We start from the raw sequence: 26,802 nt of genomic DNA on the forward strand, positions 1-26,802 counted from the left end.
CATCAATCAATGAATTATTAGATGATTACTTCAGTGGAGTTTTGGGTGGGAGTTTAGGGTTGCATTAACCAGTTAGTAATGAACCACACATTCTTACAATGCTAAGAGTGAAACTGGGGCAGCACCTTGTAAAAGCAAATGGCAATTAATTAATTCCTTTGACATTTATTATGAGCACAATTATCCTGATGCACTCTCAATTCTTCAGTTCCCATCTCTACTTAAGACACATTCAGGATGTAGTGTATGGCATTGCAGCATATCTCATTGAAGCCACATAAGTACTCCTTTGCTGGCTAAATATGTTCAACATTCTAATACATAGTAAAAGATCATATTATGACCAAGGTGCTCATGTAAATACAGGTATAGCAGCTTTTAAGAAAAATGGAGCAGGTAATGAGAGACCGTTACACTTCTGCTCTCTAGATCCTTATGCATAATGTGTGGTTTTCTGCAAATGGTTCTTTTCTTTTTAGGTCCTTACAAGGTAAGGGAGAGGTCAGGATCTTATGAGAGTGAAGATTTTGCCATCTTTCAGTTTACTCTGGGATACAGGCATCAGAATATGTTTTTTACTTGTGCAGAGCTACTCCTCTGGTCTTTCTATCAGAGAAATTAGTGTTATATCATACTTGGGTTTCCTACCACGCTATCAGACCACATTGTTTAGGATAAACTGGAATCTAGATATTATGTGTTTTCCAGAAGAAATATTTTTAAATGAAAAAAATCTTTAAAATGCAGTGGATGTGCACTTTGGTTTAATGGACTGTTTAGATTGCTGCACATTCTCAAGGCCCAAACTTACATAAAAATGTCCATAATAGAAAGTAGGGAATTCTTTACACGATAATACTAAAAACCTATGCTAACTAGACCTTTACAGTGCCTAATTAAGAAGATAAGAACATAAGAACAGCCACACTGAGTCAGACCAAAGGTCCATCTAGCCCAGTATCCTGTCTTCTGACAGTGGCCAATGCCAGCTGCTTCAGAGGGAAGGAACAGAACAGGTAATCATCAAGTGATCCATCCCCTGTCACCCTTTCCCAGTAATTAAAGATTGCTTACAGTATGGTTCTAAACTTTAATATCCAATCTTTGAGCCTTAAAATTCCACTTGTACACTAAAGTGAATTCCACTGAATATCATTAAATCCCTGAATCCTTCTAAAATAGACATTGCTTTCCTGCATAACAAGTGGGCCCAGGTCACCAGCTGGCTTAACTCAGCATAGCACCATGAAAGTTCAGGTAGCTACTAGAGATGGATGGAGAAAAACAATTCAATTTTGCAACAACTTTGAAGGTTTCAGAATTTGGTTTTGGTCCACATTGGAATGAAAACAGAACCATTTTGTGAAACTGAATTATGTTAAAATGGGTTGTTGTTTTTCTCTCTCTGTCGGTGATTGGAGAGTCCACCTTGAACCTCAGAAATGTTACCACTGGAAACTTCATCATAATTTATGTTCCTGATAAATGTTTTGGCTTTCGCAAAAGAAAATTTTTCAGTGAAAAGATGATCAGTTGAAAATGTTTCAACCAACTCTAATAGTTACACTGATTTATATCAGTGGAGGGACTCGGAGCATAGAGTTTTAAGGGATCCAATATTACATTCTACCTTTTTCTAATTCCTAACAGGGATGGATGAAGCAGTCCAGAAATTGCTTTTGCCAAAACTGAACCTGAACCAAATCCGTTACTGAAGTTTGAGAAGTTTCTTGTTTCTTCTGGGTCCTGACTAGAAAAAGAAGTGTCAAAACACTGATACAGTGGCAGTGCAGTACTTTCAGCCCATTTTTGCAGAACCAAGACATTTAATTGGTTTCTATAAGCATCCACATTTTTGGTTCCAAACTACACTTAACCTTAAACTTTTGAGTTCGCCCCTCACTGTGATCTCAAATTTACCTCAGAGTTCATTCTCATGTTGTCCTGACCCTCACATGTTATTATGTCGTTATGTTATATCAAATATGCCAGAACTTAAGTATAGCAGCACATCTACAAATGTTGTAAAATCATTTAACAACTGAAGATCAGCATTTCTAGCAAATTTGGATCATTTGCAGAAGTGCTAATGAGGAATTTGACATTATTTGTGCAGGTAGACAATAGCCCAAGTAATTGTGTACTTGAAATGACATATGTGGGCAACTGAGTCAAAAAGAAAAGGACAATTGGTATATAAAAATCTCCTTTCCCATAGGAATGATGGTCTTTTATGAGGAATCCTGCTCTCCCTGTGTGCACTGAATTACCACAGATGACACTGGGAAATCTATATATGAAGGGAAGCAGAGAACCAGAATTTAAGAAGGTGAAGAATTTTGCCCATAAGTGTGTTTTTCTTTGATTGTTTTTCTTACAGAAGAGCATTAAGAATTTGTTCCAAAGCCCACTGAAGTCAACAGAAAGACACCTGTTGATTTCAATGGACTTTGAATAAGTCCCTAAATAAAAAGGTGAACTGTTTCTTTAAGATATGGCTTTTATTTTGGCATCAGTTTATCTAGGAGGACTTTAACCTTACTGCAAAGCTAGGAACTGTTGATAGAGTAGGTAAGATGATGCTTTCCTTCAGTTTTGCACGAAGTGTTGTTAAATACTGTGGTAGGCATTGCTTGGGCTACACAAAATTTTGTGATAAGATCAGTATTTTTAGTATGGTAATTTCCCTTTACCCTCCTTCAGTCCTATTCCTTCTGGTTTGTGCATGCATAAGTATGAAAGTTACGAATGATTAGAAGGCAATGGCATTGCAAAATCCCAAGAAAAATACTACCGTTAATGAGAATTGTGCATGTAACCCCCTGCTTACTTCAATGACAATTCTGTACTATGACACTGTCAAATATAAAAAATAAATTAACCAGATAGCTGAATAATAAGTAAGTTCACTAGAAACACACATTTTTGAATCTTAAGGACACAATGGGTCAAAACCTCAGCAGGAGTAAATCAGCATATTTCCATTGACTTCAGTGCAGCAGCTACATTGATTCACACCAGTTGAGAATCTAGCCCAATATGACTTAACCTGTAAGGTACGCAAAGATTTTTACAAATTCTGTGGAAGCATTGACACAGATGTGCATTGGGGTTTAAGATGTTAAAAATGAAGCAGTGGTTAAAACAAAACAAAAAAAACATAAACCACTGCTTGAAAATCCTTAACTGCAACCCCTGTCCAAAAAATGCTGCATATGTTCCAGTAATCTGCTGAGCAATACAGTCCATTGTATTCTGAGAAAGAAGAAAACTTCTCATGAGAATGTTTGAAAAGTCACTGGGGTTCAGTTTACATCAGGGTGCAGGTGGCTCTACAAAGCATTTGCTGAAGAGATGTGTGTTTATACAGTTGCTGTTCCAAGATGGTATTGATTGGTTAGGCAACTAATAAAACAAGCAATCTCACTTTCATCTTTGTGGTTTCTGTTCCTCCAGAAGATGGAAAAGTGGTTTTAATTATTCACTCCATGCACTTCACTTATTTTTAATATCTCTTTCCTTACTCTCCTCCACCCACTTTTGTTCTAAACAAATCAACTCCCCTCTTGTAGTCATGACACAAACCCTGCAGGCACCAGGGTGGAAGATAAGTTTTTATGAAGTGAAAAATTGAAGCTATTCCATGGGCCATGACTGATCAACAGAAGCCAAGAGTGCTCTGAAATCTCACTTCTGGGAGACTGTGTCACCTTTGTAATATCAGAGTCTTTGGCAGCCTGAGTCAGTGTTTTCATGCATTGCCACGATGTCACCAATGTGTGATCATACTTCTTTGGAGGGAAAATTTTTACCAATTTTTATCAAGAGTAACTTGACAGAGTCCAGCAGGCTCTGAGTACAGATACTGAGTACAGCATGCTCAAAATGGGGTGGGTTCAAGGGTTGGTGTACGTAGTTATACCGTAATGCCCAGGTGGGTAAATATAAAGGGGTAGGGAGGTAACGGCTAAAATGGCAAGGGGAGGGAATGCAAAAAAGTCAGAGAAGACCCTGACATTTTCCCTTAATTCAAGCACTGATTCACATACAGTAGAGGTTAAAATGGGATTTCTGAGCTGACCAAAACAATAGACTAAAAATAAGCATGAAGAGGAGAAGGTTGTTTTCATTTTTAAATAATTCCTCAAGCTGTGGAAAAGATTTAAGGATATTAAAGAGACAAGGTGGGTGAGGTAATATCTTTTATTGGACCAACTTCTGTTGGTGAGAGAGACAAGCTTTTGAGCTTACACAGAGCTCTTCTTCAGGTTGCTAAGAGAAGTTGGTCCAATAAAAGACATTTCCTCACCCACCTTGTCTCTCTCTCGCTCCCTCTCTCCCAAAAAACAAAAACCAACCTTGAGAAATTTGAAAGCATCTTGATTTAGTAAAAAATCCAGATGATCACAAAACTACTATCAGATTTTGTATCCTAGGTTGGAAGAATGTTGGTATTGACTGATGGCTACAGTATTTAAATAACTACAGCCTTTCAAAGGTGTGAACAAGACACAACATTGCAGTATGGTCACACAAAACATCTGCAAACATCCATATGTCAAATTAGGGCTTCAGCCAAGTGATTGAAACCTGTGAAAGGACTCCTAATGAATTAATTGGAATAGGCCCTTAATGATTATGGTAATAGTGACAAATTAATATTTAATTGGAAGATAGAATGTCTTTCTGCTAAAAGCTCTCTAAATTTACTATTTTTATGGTTTGCTTTTTAAAGTGTACCCGCCTCTAATGTTTGCAGCTATATTTGTAGGGTGGAACCCCTTCACTTCACATAGCAGTGGCAGAGCTGTGAAAGCCCTCCCCTTTCCAGAGCCCTGGCTGGTTAGAGGCCAGACACAACAGGGGAGGAGCTGACCTCTCCATTCCCCCTCAGAGCCCTGGTTGGCCAGACAGCAGGCAAGAAATCCCACAACTGACTTCCAGATGCCTGCTCTTCTCTTGTTGGAGACTAGGAATGCCACTTACAGAGAAAGATCGCAGCCTGGCACACATGCTGCTGCTGGAACATACACAGCAGCTCCCGACAGAGTGAGAATCCAGGGACTATGCACTCAGGCTATTCCCCACCTATGCACCTCCACTGCATGTAAGAATTAGCTATTGCAGAAAGGGCGCCATAATATGGGACTGCAGAACCAAAACTGGAGAGGCAGTTGAGATTCTTACTGATGGAATTAGAACTTCACTGTTAAGCATCTTGGGTTATGGTTATCTGCCTGCCCATTGTTTTCAGTGGTAACAGGTATCCATACTAATGAAGGTGTTGAAATAAGTCTGTGCATTAGAGTGATTTCTGGGGGGATTCTGGCCTCCCTCAAGGTTGCAGGAGTTTGGAACAACCTAGGTAAGAGGAGAGGGAGCCCAATCGCAAGAGAAGCAAGTGACTTTTCTTCCCAAATAGAAAAATTAAAGGCATTTTCGACTACTACATCACTAGTTTTTAATGAATTCCTTTAACTGAGGAAGAAGTAGCGGTCATATAATTCATGGTTTCATAGCTTCCAAGGCCAGAAGGGACCATTATGATAATCTAGTCCGGCCTCCTGTAAAATACAGGTCTTAGAACTTCCCCAAAATAATTCCTAGAGCAAATCCTTTAGAAAAATATCCGATCTAATTTAAAAATTGACACTGAAGAAGAATCCCCAACAACCCTTGATAAGCTATTCCAATACTTAATTAACCTCACTGTAAAAAAAATTATGCCTAATTTCAGTCAATTTGTCTAGCTTCAACTTCCAACCATTGGATCATATTACACCTTTCTCTGCTAGATTGAAGAGCCCATTATTAAATATTTGTTCCCCATGGAGATACTTAGACTGGTAACCAATTCACCCCTTAGCCTTTCTTTTGTTAAACTAAATAGATTGAGCTATTTGAGTCTATCACTATAAGGTATGTTTTCTAATCTTTTAACCATTCTTGCAGCTCTTCTCTGACCCCACTCCAGTTAATTGACATCCTACTTGGATTGTGGGCACCAGAACGGGACACAGTAGTTCAGCAGTGGTCACACCATTGCCAAATACAGAGATAAAATGACTTCTCTCCAACTCAAGATTCCCCTGTTGATGCAGCCCAGGATTGCATTACTTCTTTTGAGAGCTTATGTTCAGCCGATTATCCACTATAACCCCCAGATTTTTTTCAGAGTCACTGCCTCTTGGGGTTGAGTCCCTATGCAGGAGTCGACTTACTGCCAGCACCTCCTTGTGGTCTGGCATGCTGTGGTAGCTCTCTTTCTACTGGGGTTTGCTGACAATGGCTGTTCCACTTCTGCAGTAGCCTGCCTCCTCCTGTGACTTGGCCCTCTGGCCAGATTACTTCAAAGTCTCTCCCCTTCCAGGGTAATCCATAAACAAAAACCAAAGGAAACTAACGCAAAAAAACCTGAGTTAGTAAAAGAGAGAGGGGAATGACTCCTGCTCAGATTGTATCAGGATCTGGCCCTCTCTTCACTCAGGGAGGTTGTCTGGGAAGCTCCTGTCTTCAGTCAGCCCTTTCGTCAGGAGCTGAAGGTTGAAAGTCTGTTCTCTTCTTTGGTCTGCCTGCAAGTGAGCTGTTCTGCTCTCCTTTTAAGACCCACCTCCAGCCTGTATCTGCCTTGCAGGTGTGGTAGGGTAGAGCTGGCTGAACTCAGAGAATCACCTTAACCCCTTATTATCTAATGTGGGGTTTGTATAACCCATCACAGCCTCCAATCCTGTAAGCATGGGCTACATTCTTTGTTCCTAAATATATATATTTACACTGAGCCATGTTAAAGTACATATTGTTTGCCTGTGCCCTGTTTATCAAGTAATCGAGATAGCTCTGAATCAGTGACCTGTGCGCCTCATTATTTACCACTTCCCCAATTCTTGTGTCTTCTGCAAATTTTGTCGGATGATTTACATGATGATTTTATGTTATTTTTTACAGGTCATTGACAAAAATGTGAAATATCAAAGGGCCAAGAATTGATTTCTGGGGGACCCCAATGAAAACACAATCACTCAATGATGAGTCCCCATTTACAATCACATTACAATGATCAGTTAGCCAGTTTTTAATCCATTTAATGTGTGCCATGTTAATTTTATTTTTTAATCCAAATGTAGTGCATTACCAAGTCAAACATCTTACCCCAGTCTAAATAGATTCCGTCAACATTATTACCTTTATTAACCAAATTTGTAATCTCATGAAAAAAAATCAATTTACTTTGACCAGATCTATTTTCCATAAACAGATGTTGATTTGCATTAATTAAATTACAATCCTTTATTTCTTTATTAATCAAATATTTTATCAGCACTCTATTATCTTGCCAAGACTGATGTTGGGCTAATAGACCTATCCTGAACATTCCATTTACCCTTTTTTAAAAAACATTTTTTGGCACAACATGAGCTTTCTTCCAGTCTTCTGGAACTTCACCAGTGCTCCAGGATTATTGAAAATCAACATTAACGGTCCAGTATGATCCTCAGCCACCTCTTCCATATGAGCAAACTATGTCTTCTCCCCCAAATACACAACGGAAATATTTCTTGAACATTTCTGGCTTTTCTGCATTAGTATTGAAAATTCTACCATTTCCATCTAATAATGGACCAATATTGTAAGGATTCTTTTTGTTACTAATGTATCTAAAATCCCTTCTTATTGTCGTTAACTTTCCTAGGCATAGATATCTCTTTGTGGCCCTTCTTACCAGTTGTCTACAGTTCCTAACTGCAGATTTACATAAATTACAATCAATTTCACCTTTCTTCCATTTATTATATATTATAATTTTATTTTTTATAGCTGACTTCAATTGCCTTCTAACCCAGGTCAGTTTTTTAACCAACACAGGACTTCATGATTTTCAGTGATTCTCTACATATGTATGTGATCTACAGTGTGGATATAATCACAGTTCTCTGCCCCTTGAGCTAACTGTAGAGGCCAACAAGTAGAAAGAGATATGGTCACATATGTGATCAGGTCTGACAGCAGAGGGTAAGTGCAGTGCAAATTGTCAGGTAAAGCAGTGGCTCTCAACCTTTCCAGACTGCTGTACCCTTTGCAGGACTCTGATTTGTCTTGCATACCCCCAAGTTTCACCTCACTGAAAAACTACTTGCTTACAAAATCAGACATAAAAATACAAAAGTGTCACAGCCCACTATTACTGAAAAATTGCTTACTTTCTCATTTTCACCATATAATTATAAAATAAATCAATTGGGATATAAATATTGTACTTACATTTCAGTATATAGTATATAGAGCAGTATGAACAAGTCATTGTTTGTATGCAATTTTAGTTTGTAGTGATTTCACTATAGCTTTTTATGTAGCCTGTTGTAAAACTAGGCAAATAGCTAGATGAGCTAATGTATCACCTGGAAGATCTCTGTATACCCCCAGGGGTACGCATACCCCTGGTTGAGAACCACTGAGGTAAAGTAACAAAGAAAAAAGGTGGGTGAGGTAATATCTTTAATTGAACCAATTTTTGTTGATAAAAGAGACAAGTTTTACTGTGAGAGCTTTTCGGTGTAGCTCAAAAGCTCGTGTCTTTCACTAATGGAAGTTGGTCCAATGAAAGATATTGCCTCACCCACCTTGTCCTTCTAATATCCTGGGACCAACATGGATACATCACCACCATAAATAGGTAAAGTAACAGGAAAACATGGAAAAAGCTTCTTTTTTTCTCAATTATTTCTTTAACTCTTGTAAATTAGTCACAAAATTAAAATAAATGTCCCAGCCATACCCAGAAACAGTCTATATGAAATGAGTTGGTAGTCATGGTCAGTATGTCAGCTCATTAACGGAAAGGTGCCAACACCCTAAACTCCCCAGTTATAATCATCAACGTCATGGATAGTCTCATCCAAAAAGCCAAGTTGTGAATGGGCACAGAGACTAAACAGTTCTCTCAGTTGTGAGATGGGCCAAGGCATACCAGTGAGATAGAACTGAGAATCCCACAGAGCTGTTAAATTGCTGGAATAGATCTGATGAATGATCCCTTCCTGGAACAGTCAGCCACACTATAGTACTGAAGGGCACGTTAAAAAATGTATTTAATTAATGAGCGAATGTAGGTTTTGGCCAAGTTACAGAACCTTGACTACATTCCCACCTCTGTAAAAGAAAGAAGACACTTGAGGGAGAGTCCAAAAAAAGGGAGCTTCCAGGTGGCCCAGCTGCTGGGTCCAAGGATAAAAACCAGATGGAGAGGGAACGGATGAGATTTATTCCTGTTTCTGATGTGGCCTTACTGATCTCAGATGTGGTGTCTGGTAATGACTGTGTCAGGTGTGTTGTATGATAAGAGCACTTAGAAAGTGTTTTCTGATTCAAAAAGAATGGTAGCATGTGACGCCTAGTGCTGAAAGTTGAGAGAGGAATGCAAACTGGGAGAGGGAAGGAAAGGTAATACACAAATTGTCATGAAGGACTGTGGGGAGAAAGCTGCTTTGTATCCAAATGAAGTGAAGGGTGCATGCAGGGTACACAAGAAAATCTGTTCGCTTTTCTTCTGCTGCAGTGCTGTCTTTGGTCTCCTTCTTCCAATCAGATAGAGCTTATGATAAATGTCAGTAAAGAAAAGTCAGGTTAAGCCTCCGAAGGAAAAAAAAAGCCTAAAGCTTCAAAAGTGGTGTCCTTTCCAGGCTGTGTGACTGTGGTCTGAGTGTGCGCATGACTGCCTGTTGGTGATGGGTGGACTACAGTGAAAGCAATTCAAGTGCAGTCATGCCATACAAGCCACATTTTATGGTTGCTCCCTCACATTCTCTGCTTTCATCTGAACGATATACCCTTTTTGTGACCAGGACACATTTCCTTTATGTTGTACTCAGACTCATGTTTTGTTTTATCTTTGGTCTATTTCCCAGAAGTGATCATTTGCATGCAGGACACACATGTTGAGCTGATTGCAGAAGTGATCCACATTTCTCCCCCTCCCCCTGCCCCCATAAAGTACACTGGAAACCAATGTAAATGATGCATACCATTTATAATAAATTGGGCTGAACATGATGATCTGTTCAAGTGCATCTTCCAAAATTCATTAACTTAATGTAATATACAGTGGCGAGAATGATACCTATGATTGCTACAATTTAAATGGAAGTTTTCTGTCTTTCTGTAATGTAGGTTAATACTGCAAGCATGGGAAGCACCTCACAATGTCACCCAGTTACAAAAATGACAAAGTGCGTCTTCCCACACTTTCCAATGGCATAAGGAGTAATAGGCATTGTTACTGCTGGATTCTGTTGAGAATTCTTATGGTACACAGAATGCACAAACACAGTTAAATGTTGACTATAAAGCCAGTAGAAAGTCACACAGATATAATACAGTAGAACCTCAGAGTTACGAACTGACTGGTCAACCACACATCTCATTTGGAACTGGAAGTATGCAATCAGGCAGTAGTAGAGACCAAAACAAAAAACAAAACCCCACATACACAGTACAGTACTGTGTTAAATGTAAACTGCTAAAATATAAAGGGAAAGTTTTTAAAAAATTTTTTGACAAAGTTCGGAAACTCTTTCTGTGCTTGTTTCATTTAAATTAAGATGGTTAAAAGCAACATTTTTTTCTGTATAGTAAGTTTCAAAGCTGTATTAAATCAATGTTCAGTTGTAAACTTTTGAAAGAACAACCATAACGTTTTGTTCAGAGTTATGAACATTTCAGAGTTACAAACAACCTCCATTCCCAAAGGGTTCTAACTCTGAGGTTCTACTGTACAGTAAGTATTATAACTAAATAAGGCATTACAAGAGCTTAAGGAAAGTGTGAACATGTTCACCAGTGAATGCAAATACAAATAAAGCAAATGCAACTACAAGCGCTTGACCCCATGGACAACAGTAGGACACAGTTGGTGAGGCTAGCCCACAGTTACACTCAAGGACAGCCTGAGGTTAAGGCTGTTACTCAATGCTTAGTAACATAGGTGTGGATGGTAACTGAAGAGATAGAGAATATATTGTAAGGCACCACAAAACATATGTGAGATGTCATTTCTGAAGCCATAATGACCAATTGTTTCTGTCCTTGTGGTTCACTTGTATACCCCATGAGGAGAGAGGATATATTGTGACACATTTCCTCCTTGGCAACCTGCATTTTAGAAGTGATATAAGGGAGATTAAAAAAAGAGTTTCCCTTTTTGTCTCTGCCTTTATATTCAGTTATCTCTATTTACTTTGTTTCAGCCTCAAACAGGTGTTTTACACACTCAACAGTATTTCAGATCTTTAAATTTTAAAGGACATTACTATTGCTGTCCTCCAACTTGTCATGTGATGTGCAACCAGAGGGGTTGCATCGTAAGGAAACTTTCCAAAATTCAGTTCACCAAAACCAGTCCTAAGAACTTATCTTGAGTTCCTGGGCCATCTACAACTTGCCCTGTGACATCTTTAATAATAACTACTGTATGTCCTTAAAATTGGCACTCAGCAGTAGACAAGTCCAGTATAGAATAACAAGCCCCACTGTTAAAACAGGGACCTAAGAAATGGTAGTTGCTTAAAATGTATGTGATTATGTGGGATGCCAAGAGGCCACCCCCCCCCACTGTTTCCCATTCAAGTGAATGGGAAACCCATGGATAAATTACCACCTGCAGTGCATGATAGCGGACATTGTAAGCAGCTGTCACTGTAGCTCTGTAATTATGCAAGTATTCGTCCAATATTATACAATTAGATGGCTCCATCTCTCTTTCTTTCTCTTGATAATGTTTTTGTAGGTGTCAAGAGCACAGAACTATCTACTTGCTCAATCACTTATGGCTTAGTGGAACATAACTAGCACTTTGCTGAATGCTACCACTGCTGGCACGCTTTCTATGCCACAGGCTGTCTCCTGAACTGTTTTCAGTGCCATATTGTGTTTTTTAATGAATGATTTCTGAGATCCCACATTAAGATAAGATGCATTTTCTTCCTAAGGACTGAGTTTTATTGTGAAGAGCAGGAACTAGAGACTAGAAGAAAGATGCAGCTGCCTTCTTCATTAGAAATTCCAGTCCAGCGCACATAATCCAAAATATGATCTAGATGAAGTATGGTTTTGGCACAGGAACATAGATCAAGCAATATTACTAATGCAATTTCTGCCCTATTCTTGGAGTCCCTGTAGCTGTGAGGGAGTGTTGCTCTGGTGAGTAGGAACATAGGAGTAAAGATTACATTATCTGTATATTTTTGACTAAATCTGTTATTTAGTTTGAGTTAAAATTAATGAATGTTTGGAATCTTTTTGCTAACATATGATTAATTTGAAAGATAAACTTTTCATATAGTCAAACCACATTGTCTGCTACTGACAAATGCAAAATATGAAGAAATAAGATTATGAATAAGCAGTTACTTAATTATTAGTTTTTCTTGTCTTTTCCATTAAATCAACTATTTTCCCTTTCTCAAATGGCCACCATTTCCTATAACTTACAGTGATATTGAAGCTACTCACTTGGTCAGTAAAGACAGCCATTACTTTATGAGTGGGGGTACTCCTACTAAAGATAACCACTATTCTCCATTTTTTCCAGGAGAGCTGAAGCCTCAAGTTGCTCTTAGGGGAGATACTCACCATTTCACCTTTGCTATCGTATTTCGAAATCTACAAGTCTGTCAAGCCGTTGAAATGTGTAACAAATTACCGAACTGTGGAACACCTGTGCTTTGTTGCACATCTCACAATAATAATATGTTTTTTCACTATAAAACCTTTTTTTGAAGATGATTTCTATCATATGCAACTATAAGCACAATTCCTTTCCCACCCCATCCCCACCCAGGGTTAGGGTGACCAGATGTCCTGATTTTATAGGGACAGTCCCAATTTTTGGATCTTTTTCTTATATAGGCTCCTATTGCCCCCCACCCCCGTCCCAATTTTTCACACTTGCTCTCTGGTCACCCTACCCAGGGTCATCAGCAGGGTTTTAACACTAAATTTTAATTCACTCCCTACCCTCCCAGCACATACTTCTACCACTTGAATAAATTTTTTTTTTTTTATGAGGAAGAGCCACTAGGTGGGGTTATGAGATACACCTTGCAAGTGGATTTTGCACCTGCTTACTAGTTAGAAATAAAATTCTGGGAAGCAGGAGTTCTGGGTTATTTTACCACCTCTGAGACTGAAGTGTGGTAAATGGTTATAGCCAGCATAGGCAACCATACAGAACTGGTAGATTCTTCCTGAGAGGCAGTGTAGCTAAGGGGGGAACACTGTAGTCTGTCATGTCAGACACTTGAATTCTAATTCTAAAGTAATATTGTGCAATGTGTCACTTTGTTTATTTGTAAAATCGTGTAGCTGAAGCCTGTTTGACCCCTAAGGTGGGGGCATGAGGCTTTTCCCAAAATAAGGGTCGGAACCAATTTTAATGGGGTTGCCAGGGCTGACTTAGACTTGCTGGAGCCCAGGGCCAAAGCCCAAGCCCAAGCCTAAGCCTGAGGGCTTTATCCCTGGGTGGCGGGGCTAAGGTTACAGGCCCCCTGCCTGGGACTGAATCCCTTGGACTTTGCCTTTTGCCCCCCAGCCTGGGCACTGGGGCTTTGACTTTGCCCTCCCTGCCCCGCCCACTCGGGTGGCGGGGCTTGGGCGGGCTCAGGCTTCAGTCCCCACTTCTGGGGTCCAGTAGTAATTTTTGTTGTCAGAAGGGAGTCACGGTGCAATGAAGTTTGAGAACCCCTGTCCTAGGCTAGTGGACATTTTGTTGGAGACCTCTGTTAAATTAATTTAGGTGTAATAAATGGGCAAAGAGTCAAAGATGTTAACATAACGCAGTCACTGTCTAACATTAAACAGTTTTAAACAAGGTTCAGGGTTTGTTATACAGAGGCCTCAGCCTGCTCATTATCATGGCAAACGTGCCGTTAAGCATCCTTTTAACATTTTATTAAAGATACAGAAAAGATGTAAAAACAATTAAAGTATTAAAGGTATTCAGTAAAGCTTGCATTTTAACTACATATATTGTTCCCTTTCCCATTAGCTGGAGAGCTGTTAGAAGGAAACCCCTTCTCCCCTTGTTTGACACTCATTTAGATGGTATCAAAGATAGTAATAACTGTTCTCGTGAGGAAAAGAGAAGAAGCTAGTTGAGATGGACTAAATCTTTTGTTAAAGTCTGATCACATTTCTGACAAGACAAAACAAACACAGGTAAAAGGGGAGACAAAAGAACAGCAAAGAAAATTCAGCTTCTATCTCTGATGTTGCAACCTCACTTGCGGCCTTACTGCTGGAGAAACACAGGCCCAGCATGCAGTCTTATTAGCTGTTCAAAGACCTGGCAAACTCAAACCAGCATTGGGCTATTTAAGGATTTACTTTTAACTGCTCTTTTCTGGTCACAGGCTTACATCAATGTTGCAAAGTATACAACATAGGAGCTGGAGGGACATCCCATCCACTTCCAGGAGCTGTGTGGAGCCAGCTGCTGCGGTCAACCGGACTTTTAGCAGCCCAGTCAGCATTGCTGGTCATGACCGGAGCTGCCAGAATCCCTTTTCGACCGGGTGTTCTGGTCGAAAACCAACATCTGGCAATTCTACAGTTAGGCCTAGTTTTTGTCACACCAATTTTGGTACACTGATTTCTGATTCCATGCTTTTCTTGTTTATCAAGCATAATCTTCACACAGTCCTTGAGTTATATCAATAGGTCTTTTTGTTTGGACTAATTCCATTTTTCTGTGTCCCATTCTTACCTTTTCCCACCCACACTTGTTATTAGAGGCTATTGTAACCTTTTCTGAACTTTTACTCGCTTTTTACAGTTGAGCTTACAATTAGGGTAAATTTGTGGGCCCAATTATCACAACACCTTGACTTTCTCTTCTTCCTCAAGCTGATTCAACAGAAATGCAGTACATTTGGGAGCTGAGTTTACCATTTGAAAGTGTGACTGTTCCTAGTAAAATGGCTTACTCTTGGCTTTTTATTTCCAGTGGGACTGAAGCCACAAGCTCTTTATGCTGTATAGTAAGTTGATATCCGCTCACTCAGTGCAGCTCATCCAGATTGGAAGATCTGACCCCTCAAATCTAAGTTACACAGTGACCTAGTGCAGACTAAAACTCCTAGGTAGCTACTTATGGTGACTTTAGCCTCATGTCATGTAATTTAATGAGCTCCTTATTATGTACCCCCCATTCAGATAGGTGTCAAAGGTTTCCATACACTGAGCCAGTTGTTCTCAAACTTTTGCACTGGTGACCCCTTTCACATAGCAAGCCTCTGAGTGTGACCCCCCCTTATAAATTAAAAACACTTTTTTATATATTTAACACCATTATAAATGCTGGAGGCAAAGCGGAATTTGGGGTGGAGACTGAAAGCTCGCGCCCCCCCCCCCCCATGTAATAATCTTACGACCCCCTGAGGGGTCTCAACCCCCAGTTTGAGAACCCCTGCATTAAGCCATCAGGAAAATCCTAAGTTATAGTAAAAAACACATAAAGCAATATTTCATTATCATACTACAAGAGCTCCCTCTAGTGGTAACAATGTAGCTTTAATTTAATTGTAAATGAAATACTGCATAATTACCTGAGACAGGTGCCACTTGAACACCGATGAGGCCTTTGGATTTTAGGTAGGATCCTGACATTAAACACTTGGGATGGAGCCTTATGTTTTGATTCTGCAAGTCCCCCACTAAACCAGCAAAAAACCTGGGGATCAAGGGACCTGGTGTTGAGCTTGCAAGAGGTATAGTGAAACTTTCTCTGGAGGGATGGGGTACTCTCATAAATAGCTATTAAGATATAAATCATCTGCGAAATCTACTGGACCTGAGCCTCTTCTATACGTTGAACCCAGTGGAAAGTCAGTTTCTCAGGATGAGGATTTGTTTTGTTTTTGTTATTTCAAGGGGTCCTGATCTTCAAAGGATCAATTAATATTTCCTTTTTTATGATGTTAAAATATCATATTTGATATTCTTTGCCTATGTTACTAATTATTATCTAGATTATTAAAACTGAAAGAAATTCTCAAATCTGTGCACTAGCCCAAAGCAAGGAGAAGAATTTGCAATGAATATTTTGTTTTGCAATTTTTTTTCTATTTTTTCTATTTTCCAGACTATAATTTGAGTCTAACTTGATTGTCAAACTTTAATTAACCCCACTGCTCACTAGGTTCCATATCATAGCCAGCAACCTGCCACAGAGGAAGAGTGTATAGCACAAATTTCAAATATATCGTTATTGTTCCTTACCCAGATGTAAAAGAAGTGGTACAGGTTGCCCATATGGGACCTGATCCAAAGCCTGTTGAAGACATCAGAGTGACCAATGCTGTCTTCAGTGGCCTTTGGATCAGACCCATAGTGTCAATCCACCGCTCTATTCACATACAACACACATTTGTCTCACTTTCATGTGGAACTGCTTGAGATGCAGTGGCAAAGCAAAGTATTTTGGGTAGACTGTAGAAACTGAAGAATCCCTCTCCAACCTCCCTAGCATGCAGAGGGAGTGTGCCCTCTGCTATGCTCTTTCAGGAGCTGCAGGGACTCTCTTTGAGTTCTGTGGGTCAGTACGGCCCTGCCCTCTCCCTACCCCATTGGGATGGATGGCCTCCCCAAGGGATTCATTTGTTTATTTGTTTCTGTGACACTAGTGTATTTAACCAAAATTTTTATTATTCATCTTCCCAACTTAACAGTGAGGAAATAGGCTTATTTCCATTTTTGTAATAAACTACCAATAAATAGATAGCAATAAAATTTTACTCCCAGTGTCTGTCACTTAAAAACAATTTTGAAAGAGACACAACCTTGACTATGCATGACACCTTTATAGGCTCTTTCCATGCAATGTTCCTATTCTGTATACCACATACGCTATCTGCATAGGATTCTTTAGATACACCATGTATTCTGAAGTGGATCTATTAATTTTTATTTGTATACACGTTAAATAATGAGGATTACCAATCCTGTACTCTAGATGCCCTTAACAGGATTAGAACTAAGATCAATAAATAGAACTATAATATACAAAATGGATGTCTTCCTGGATATATTTCTTGAGTTTATATTTGAAGAATAGGATTTTTTAGATCTTAATGAGTTAAATTCTATGAAAAGGCTGTATTCTCCTTTGGAATGGATTAGATGGATTAGAAGAAAGAACCATGGCAACATAATGCCCCCTATGGTTTATGAGGGGTTATATACAGTAATAGTAAAAAGGAATGATTGCCTGATATTTTCTTTGAGCTGAGTTGGGTGTACATTTAGTGTTTCTCACCATAGACAGTGAACAGGAAAAATCTATGGGGCTTTGCTTCATTAAAAAGGATATCCTTGCTTGGGATCAGAACACTGCTAATTTAAGCACACACTTTTTTTCCCCAGAAAGACTTTATGAGTAAAGTCCAAACAGATCAGGTTTCCCATTTAGGTGGCTGAGAACAGTGGAAGGATTTTAGTAAATAAAAATATGCAAATACATTTAAACAACAGCCAGACTACTACCTTTTATATAGGAAATCAGTACTCAAGGAAAGCATGCCAGCCCAAACTATCCCAAAGGGACTGGAGCATCTGTAATTGACTGAGTGGCCACTTGATGGCAATGTCCTACCACACAAATGCAAATACAACAGCATTTGACAGTAGAAAACATGAAATTTAAAGAAAACAATGTGCATGTGTCAAAAGTATCCAGTTTAAAAAGCTCCAGATTTAGCTGCAATATTCAGTTCTGTGACTTATTTCAGTAAGTTTTCTGTGTCTCGGTCATTCTTGTGTACATCAGCAATTGAGCACTCTCCTCTGAACTCCTGTTTTAGATCATGAAAACTACTAGTATTTTATTGAACAAAATAACCCTTTAAAAAGGCAGAAATGGATGTATTTTGCTAATAAATCACAGTGTGCTCGGTTTGTGAGGATACAATATTTATCTTTCTACAGAGTTATGCAATAGTTATACACTATTTTAGTGGAAAATTTCCTTTCTTTTTATATTGATTTTTAAAGCAGAGTTTATTCTTCTTTTATCCTCATCCCCACATCCCAATTTCAGATACGAATATATGAACCGCCATCCTGGGTCATACTAATGGTTCATCTAGCCTAGTATCCTGTCTTCCAACAGTGGCCAATGCCAGGTGCTTCAGAGAGACTGAATAGAAGAGGGTAATTATCAAGTGATCCATCCCTTGTTGTCCACTTTCAGCTTCTGGTAGTCAGATGTTAGAGACGCCCAGAGCATGGGGTTGCATTCTTGACCATCGAGGGTAATAACCATTGATGGACCTATCCTCCATGCACTTATCTAATTCTTTTTTGAACCCCATTATAGTTTTGGCCTTCAAAACATCCCCTTGCAACAAGTTCACAGGTTGACTGTGCGTCGTGTGAAGAAATATTTCCTTTGGTTTGTTTTAAACCTGCTGCCTATTAACTTCATTGGGTACCCCTGGTTCTTGTATTATATGAAGGGGTATATAATACTGCCTTATTCACTTTCTCTACACCATTCATGATTTTATTGATTTCTATCATATCCCTTCCTTAGTCATCTCTTTTCCAAGCTGAAAAGTCCCAGTCGTTTTAATCTCTCCTCATATGGAAGCTGTTCTATACCCTTAATCATTTTTGTTGCCCTTCTCTGTGTCCTTTCCAATTCTATTTTTTTTTTAGATGAGGCAACCAGAACTGCATGCAGCGTTCAAGGTGTGGGTATACTGTGGGTTTATATAGTAATATTATGATATTTATTGTCTTGCAATCTATTCTTTTCCTAATAATTCCTGTTTGTTTTTTGACTGCTGCTGCACGTTGAGTGGATGTTTTCAGAGAATGATCCATGGTGATTCCAAGATCTCTTTTTTGAGTGGTAACAGCTAATTTAGATCCCATCATTTTGTATGTATAGTTGGGATTATGTTGTCCAATGTGCATTACTTTGCATTTATCAACGTTGAATTTCATCTGCCATTTGTTGCCCAGTCACCCAGTTTTGTGAGATCCCTTCGTAACTCCTCACAGTCTGCTTTGGACTTAACTATCTTGAGTAATTTTATATTGTTGGCAGATTTTGCCACCATAATGTTTGCTCCTTTTTCCAGATCATTTGTGAATATGTTGTACAGCACATGTCCCAGTACAGATTCTTGGGGGACACCGCTATTTACCTCTCTCCATTCTGAAAATTAGCCATTTACTACCCTTTGTTTTCTGTCTTGTAACCAATTAGTGATCCATGAGATCCTCCCTCTTATCCCATGACTGCTTAGTTTCCTCGAGATCCTTTGGTGAGGAACCATGTCAAAGGCTTTCTGCAAGTCCAAGCACACTATATCCACTGGATCACCCATGTCCCCACATGTCTATTGACCCCCTCAAAGAATTCTAATAGATTGGGGAGGCACGATTTCCCTTTACGAAAGTGGTGTTGACTCTTCCCCAATGTATCATGTTCATCTCTGAGTTTGATAATTCTGTTCTTTACTATAGTTTCAACCAATTTTCCAAGTACTGAAGTATCAGGAAAGGAAACTGAACTATTATTATGCTGAGGTTATAAAGCCATATTAACATATACAGTTTGCAGATTGCAGCCTCTTATCTTATGAGCCTTTTGTTGCACCTGGTAACCTACCAGTTTTTTTGATGATCTCATGGTTTAGATAAAAATGGAATTAACATAGGTTTATTATATACTGGAAGATTAAACAAGTCAGTTGATGGTAGTATCTGCAAAATACTGTGATTTTTAAAATACTGATAAATTGAGTGTTTTTTGAAAAATATATAACAAGTACATTTGATAACAATGAAGGAGACACAATCAAGATTATTGACCCTAAGAACTGGAAAAGCAATCCAGAAATAGGCTTAAAATGTAGGGCCCAAACTATATCCACTTATGAGCTTTGAGAGTGGGGAGACCAGAAACACTGTGTGGTTTGCCTCATTGAACCAGATCCTCAACTTGTGTAAACTGTTGTAGCTCCATTGAAGTAAATGGAGCTCTGTCAGCTTACACCAACTGAGGATCCGGCCCAGAGAGGATCCTTCAGAGCTTCCCCTCAAAGGGAGGGCTACAGGGTGCACACTCCAAAACCCAGGGGAAAGGACCCCTTGGTACCAGGGTGGGTCACACCCTCTAATCTGCCCTTCTGTCCCTACTCAGAGCACAGGAACCAACCACCACACACCTGCACAATACCTGGGTGGAGAGCCTAAGTTAGTGCTGCTTAAAATAGTGCTAACCTAGGTGTGGCTATCCATTGGGAATTGCACTGTCTTTGATAGGTAGAATGCCACTTAGGGTGCCTCATCTTCCTTCCACCCTCTAGAAACACCAAGGAAACAAGGTCCCCCGTGGAGACCCAGCAGAGGCACTGATGGCTACAGAGCTGTCACTGCCTGGGTTTAACAGCTGGCAGAGGGGAATCCAGCTGAGTAGTGTCCCTTCCACTCATGAAAGTGGAGTGAGAAATTTTCCAAATGCATGTGTGTGGGGGGCGGGGGGGGGGGGGGGAGAAATATATCTCTCTCTCTCTCTCTCCCTATTATGGGAGGTTAGAGGTTGCAGCCTGAAAACTATTTATGTTAATGATTGTATAACCTCAGCATAAAATTTCAATTTCCTTTGGCCTACTCTAGGGATCAAATTTATGAAGAATAAAGAGCAGATATTCTTAATTGGTAGCACATTCATGATTACATGACATTCCTCTTTCTTATAGTTCCTTTCAAATATTAAAAAGTTCTGATAAAGACCAGATTTCCATGGTAATAATAGCAAATATTGCACCAGTGGAGATATCATAATTTTGAAATGTACAAAGAGCAGCACTTTCTATAAATACAGAAATTGGATTATTATCATCCAAACAGGTTGTTAATATTCCAAACTAGACCCATAACGAACAGGAATGTGAAAGCCATAAAGCCCTTCACAGCCGTCTTTTCTCAGTCTTATATGGACTACTCGGGCTTTGTATTTTTAAAAGTTTTAGAAATACCAGCCAAGACTACAGTTGAACACTAAAGATGAAATTAACCCTGTGCAGAGGACCAAGATAAGACTTAAATAATGCTTCATACCAGCCTTGCACTTGTCTTCTATGTACTGGTGAATCTCAGCCTAGTAGAATAAAGAGTGGGATTGTCAAAAGTACTCAGTGTTATCCAAACTGTGCTCTTGCTGAAGTCCGTTTTCTCTTGAAATTACACTGTAATTTTTGATGGAAGCAGCAAACTCTGATCACCACAGACCCATATGCAAAATTTTGCACTGGACAACAGTGTGAAATTCTATATATTGTGTGATGGAACTGGGAAGAGAACATCTGTCACCCTGGTAGCTTCTACCTACACTTCAGAAATGTTGAAATTTGAAGGGGTAAGTGTATTCAAAATGTATATCAGCTTATCTAGTTCCTATACAATTTACCAATTCACTCAACATTAAGTTACTGGATAGATAAAAAAGCAGCTGCTAATGGATTTTAGTGCTGAAATCATGGAGGCCATGGAAGACCTATACAGCAATTAAACAAATATGCAGACGGGCTTTGTAGGGTGATGCCATAGCCACTTTCATGCCATAAAGCTTGGCTCCATCATAGTCTACTACACAGAAGCATGGGAGTGATGTGTCTTGGCTGGAAGCCTGGCCCGTAGATCTGTAAATACATTCTTTCCCCAACGAATATAAGACAGTAGCAAATGCACATCAGCTACTGCAGGTTATAGATGATGCTTTTGTTCTTCAACTCCAACAGCATGTGGCTGGTTACTTGGGCTATAAGTATGTTTCAAGAATTCCTCCCTAAATCACCAAAATGGAATGAATATATGGCTTTCCACAGTGAAGAGTTACATATTTAAATCTTTCCCAGCTAGGGTGAGATGGGGTGAGACTAACTCACTGCAAATAACTGTTGTGTTCTGTCAAGGTGCAGTGAAAATTAATTTGACCTTCTGCTATTAAACTAAAAAGAAAAGGAGTAACTGTGGCACCTTAGAGACTAACAAATTTATTTGAGCATAAGCTTTCGTGAGCTACATTTTCCCCTGAATGCATCCGATGAAGTGAGCTGTAGCTCATGAAAGCTTATGCTCAAATAAATTGGTTAGTCTCTAAGGTGCCACAAGTACTCCTTTTCTTTCTGAGGATTCAGACTAACACGGCTGCTACTCTGAAACCTGCTATTAAACTGGAATCTTTCTGCTAAACTGAAGGCAGACTGACTTTGCAGCAACTAAATTTAGAACTCTCTGTTACGGGCTGGGTCAGGGCGGGAAGTTCACTCCACTGACAGTTTGTGATATTAATCTTCCTGCAGCATCTCAGAATATAACTAGAACCAATTATTCCGCCTCACTCCCCCTCCCCTTCCCCCATGGCACAGCGGATTAATTCGTTAAACTCGGACTGAAAACACAATTTACAGGTAAATTTCCTACCGCTAAGGTTAAACAAATGGCTATTTGTTATTTCAAGTACTGATCCAAAGCCATATATGCAGTTAACATAATTAAAATCTATGAAAAGACTGTTACCATATTCACAAGGTTTGTGAAAAATAAGGAGGCAGTTTTCATACTCATAACAGCAGAGAAGCAAAATGAATTGTATGGTCAATGGGAGCCCTAGAGGTTATTTAGTTTTCCATAATCTATAAAGCTTCTTCAGAATCATGTCATTAGCTTTCCTGTGGTACTGCACAGCAGAGCTAATACTGCAATTATGGTTCATGTAGTTAAACTGTGCTATTGATATTTTTTTTCCCAGGAGGCCTTCATTTCTAGCAATTGTAATCATCTTCATTGTACAGCTGTATGGATTCCACGTTTCACGGTGAGAGAAATAAAATTGCAAATAAATACAAGCTTCCCTAATGTCTCTATAAATGCCAGATTTAGTAACCATTAACCAAATGTTGAAGTCTATAAAATGTATAATTCGTTGTATAAAAAAATAAGAGGCTACATTCAACTCTCATCCACAAGGATTAACTACGATTGTACTGAGGTAACTGAGAGCAGAATTTTGCCCAATATTTGAAAAAGAGAACACTAATATTCTATCGGGTTTTGCCACTTGATTCCATCAAATGTATTTTCTTCTTTTCCTTTATGGTATCTAATTCTCCCACCCCCCCACCCCCCGCCCCTTTGAATTTCAAATATGCTAATCCTTAGAACAGAAAGCTTTAAAAGCTAAATTAGCATAATTACCACATGAAAATGGTATGTGCTTCTAGTTACAAAAAATCTGTTTTTTTAACTTTACATTCCTATATTGGACAAATCTGGAATTCAGATTTATTCACTTTTACCAGACCTACAGTAAGTATGAAAGCTGATAAAGGTCCCTTATGCAAAGCACAAGATCGTTAGGATGCTATTTAGTCTATTATTGAATCATCCATAAATGAATCACTTTCAGAAAATATTCTAATTATTCGGAGGAGGAACGGTTCTCAGCTGTGCCAATCCTTACTACGGCAAAGCCTTGGTAATTTTCACTAATGATGTTGAGACCCATTGCAGATTCTTGAATTTTGCAAATGAAAGCCCAATCCTGCGAGAAGCTGAGAACCCTCAATTCCTATGTCAGTCAACACTGTTATATAATGGGGCCACTAAAAACTATGCAGTAGGCATTGAGGATGCTGACTGCCTTCTGGGAAGGGCTCAGCATCTCACAGAGTCAGGTCCGTGGTGAGTAAGTAAATAAACATCATTAAAAAGCGAGAGTGATGCCCCACTAAAAGGACTGTCTTCATTTGCGGTGACAATTGTAATTTACTTTCTGTTATTTTTGATAGTACTTCAAAGTAAACTAGCAAATGCACTGTACAGCATTTAGCAAAAGCAATGAATTCTTGGTAATAGCAGAGATTACCAAAGAACTTTGCTATTAAGGCTTTGCTGACAAAAGCCTTTCTTCCCCTCTAAAGTGCAGGAGACAAAAGTGTGCTAAAAATGCACTCCAAAGAACAAGTGCATTTAATGCGTCCTATAGCATCTAAGAAAACTGATCTCAGACTGCCCTGTGGAGATATAGACATGGGAGGGACACTGCTATGAGTCATGCCCATGTCCCATGTCGCAGCATAGGGATGTTGACAACTGTGGCAAAAGTAAAGTAAATATGGCTGAGAGCTTAAACCAATTTTGCAAATAGAGAATGTCTATGATTACTGGAGCATGGAGTTCGCAGCACCTTAAGGAATATCAGTCATCTTTTGCATGAAAGAAAGGCAGCACTCTACCAGGCAATGTAGAATTCCAGTGAGTGTCTGTGGTGAAGAAACACAATGTCCAGAACAAACCCAAGAGTGTAGAAACACAGCAAATTAGCAGGACCATCTTTTAATGGTCAGGCACATTATACATGAACATAAAATAATTAGAATGTCCCTCCCTCCCCACATGCCATGATCACTGGCAGACATGCAGCAGATCTAACCAACAGGCTATGGGGCCCTACTCAGAACAAGCAGGGTATGCATCAGATCCCTCATTTGTCCAGCATTTTCTTGAGGATGGGAGCAATAGGAGTCTTCAGGCCAAGTTCCTCGTCTGTACATTGTCACCTGTGACATATAAAGCTGACTCTGTTAAGCTCTTCTAACACCATTTCAGAATGCCTGATGGGGAGGAGGAGAGGAAAATCATATGTTGCCATGCTGATTCCTCCAGCTATGTCCTCTTTTCTTGTGACTACTATGTCTTTTCCAGCACTGCACATGGCGTGCGTTTGGTATGTAGTGCTTCATTACCCCTAGGGCACTTGGAGAAAGAATAGAAGTGTTTCACTTTGCCATAATTTCACTGACTTTACACATATTGTGGTGCACTGGGCAGCTTTTCCCTTCTCTGAATCCTGCATAGCTTAAAAGATGAAAGGGCCTGTATTAATCATGACGGTTGTGGCAACAGCTATAGATAAAGTTCAAATGCAACTTCCATTTCAAACCTTATTTTTCAGTTGCTCATAACTTCTCTGGCTATTTCCTTTAATGATGACATTTTCTATGCTTGAGCAAAGATGAGTCTTCTTTAGTTTTTTTGAGGAATTCTTGGTAAGCTCTTGAAGAAGTCAGTGGGCTGTTGTTTCTTGGTTTTGTTTTTGAGGGATATGTGCAATTAAAATATAGCAGTCTCATATATCCCCGTCAGAAATTTTGTGTACGCATAAAGCAGCAATGTCTCGTTCAAGTCTATTTTAGGGAGCTCTCTGGAATCTAAGGAATAAGCTGGGTTTGTAAGAAAATGTTCCTGTAGTTCTGAAATTCTGAGCATTGGTGTGCTTTCATGTATGCCAAGTAAGATTTTCTATCCCGTTCCTTTGCTCAGCTGAAACCTTAGAATCTTTGGGGGACTGCTGTTAATTTTTTTTCTGCTGTGACTTCAAATATTGGGGATGCCGGGAAATGCTTTACAGCAATCGAAACGCAGAAGTCTACCATGCTTTTGGAAATCAAAAACTTTCTAAAGTTGCAGCAGCCCTGAGCATAGAGAGAAACAGGCAAAAGCTGGGACCCCAGGATTCTTGAGCATTATGTCTAATGGCCTTAATTCTGTGCAGTGGGGTTGCTCCCATTAATCCTTTCACACGTTTTTCTCCCTAGTTCTCCAAGAGCCCCAAACTCATGTTGGGTCTGATATGCCCACCACTGATTGTATGCTTGCTTTTACTCTTCACAGAGAGCGGAGAATAAAGTGAAAGGTTTGAATAACCAAGTAAAAAAGAATGAGTCAGCTAGGTGTGGATCTATTTTGAAGAGGACTAAGGGGCTACCGTGCATATATAAACATTCATATAAACATGAGATTTGGCTAGGGAAATGTGAGTCACCTGAGACCACTGAATGTTCTAGGTGTAGGCCACCACAACACATCTGCTGTGCTGCTCAGTGTACCTGCTTCATGCCTAACGTTCCATTCAGTCCTATGGAATGTTAATAGATAACAGCCGCTGAGTAGATTTGTTGGAAAACCAGCAGTGGGAAAGGATTTTTAAAAGCCCATATATTATTCCTTTTTGTTATTGATGGTGTAGTAGAAAAATATGAAGAAGAAAATGAACTGATACTAAGCATAAGTAATTATTGCAGGATGACACAGTGATCCATTCAATAAGAAAGATGTTTCAAATGCATTAAGCACCAAAAAATGAAAGGTCTTAACATTAAAAAAGAAAGAATAGTTGTGCTCACCATTGGATGGAATTTCTAAACATTGCTATTAAATGTAGAAAACAAATTGTATTAAGACCCTTAATTCCTTTTATTGTTATTAATTATTATTACTTATTATTAGGAGATGAAATGCTTTATTAGAATTAAGCTCATCTGAAACTTATTATTCCTTAAATATGCTAATTAATAGAGCAGGATCAAGGATTTGTTAATTAAAATAAGATACCTCAGGGGAACTGAAATTAATTTTGATGTCCTAATAGAGTTACCATTTTGCCATTTTTCAGAGTGTTAGCCATGTTAGTCTGTATCAGCAAAAAGAACGAAGAGTCCCTGTGGCACCTTAGAGACTAACAAATTTATTTGGGCATAAGCTTTCATGGGATAAAACCCACTTCATTGGATGCGTGCAGTGGAAAATACAGTAGGAAGATATATATACACAGAGAGCATGAAAAAATGGGGGTATACCAACTGTAATGAGACTAATCAATTAAGGTAGGCTATTATCAGCAGGAGAAAAAAAACTTTTGTAGTGATAATCAGGATGGCCCATTTCAAACAGTTGACA

The 26,802-nt window shown here is 39.1% G+C and overlaps 1 protein-coding gene across 1 annotated transcript in view; it reads left to right on the top strand.

Annotated features, from left to right (window-relative positions):
* The first annotated feature begins 268 nt into the window (after positions 1–268).
* Positions 269–26,802, top strand: part of PLSCR5 (phospholipid scramblase family member 5) — a 58,591-nt gene continuing 32,057 nt past the window's right edge. Inside the window, exons 1-2 of the mRNA XM_007055004.3 lie at positions 269–396; positions 2,219–2,329. The gene's annotated coding sequence lies outside the window, so the exon portion shown is untranslated. The remainder of the gene's footprint in view (positions 397–2,218; positions 2,330–26,802) is intronic.

Source organism: Chelonia mydas, chromosome 9 (assembly GCF_015237465.2).
Source record: "Chelonia mydas isolate rCheMyd1 chromosome 9, rCheMyd1.pri.v2, whole genome shotgun sequence".
Taxonomy (NCBI): domain Eukaryota; kingdom Metazoa; phylum Chordata; order Testudines; family Cheloniidae; genus Chelonia; species Chelonia mydas.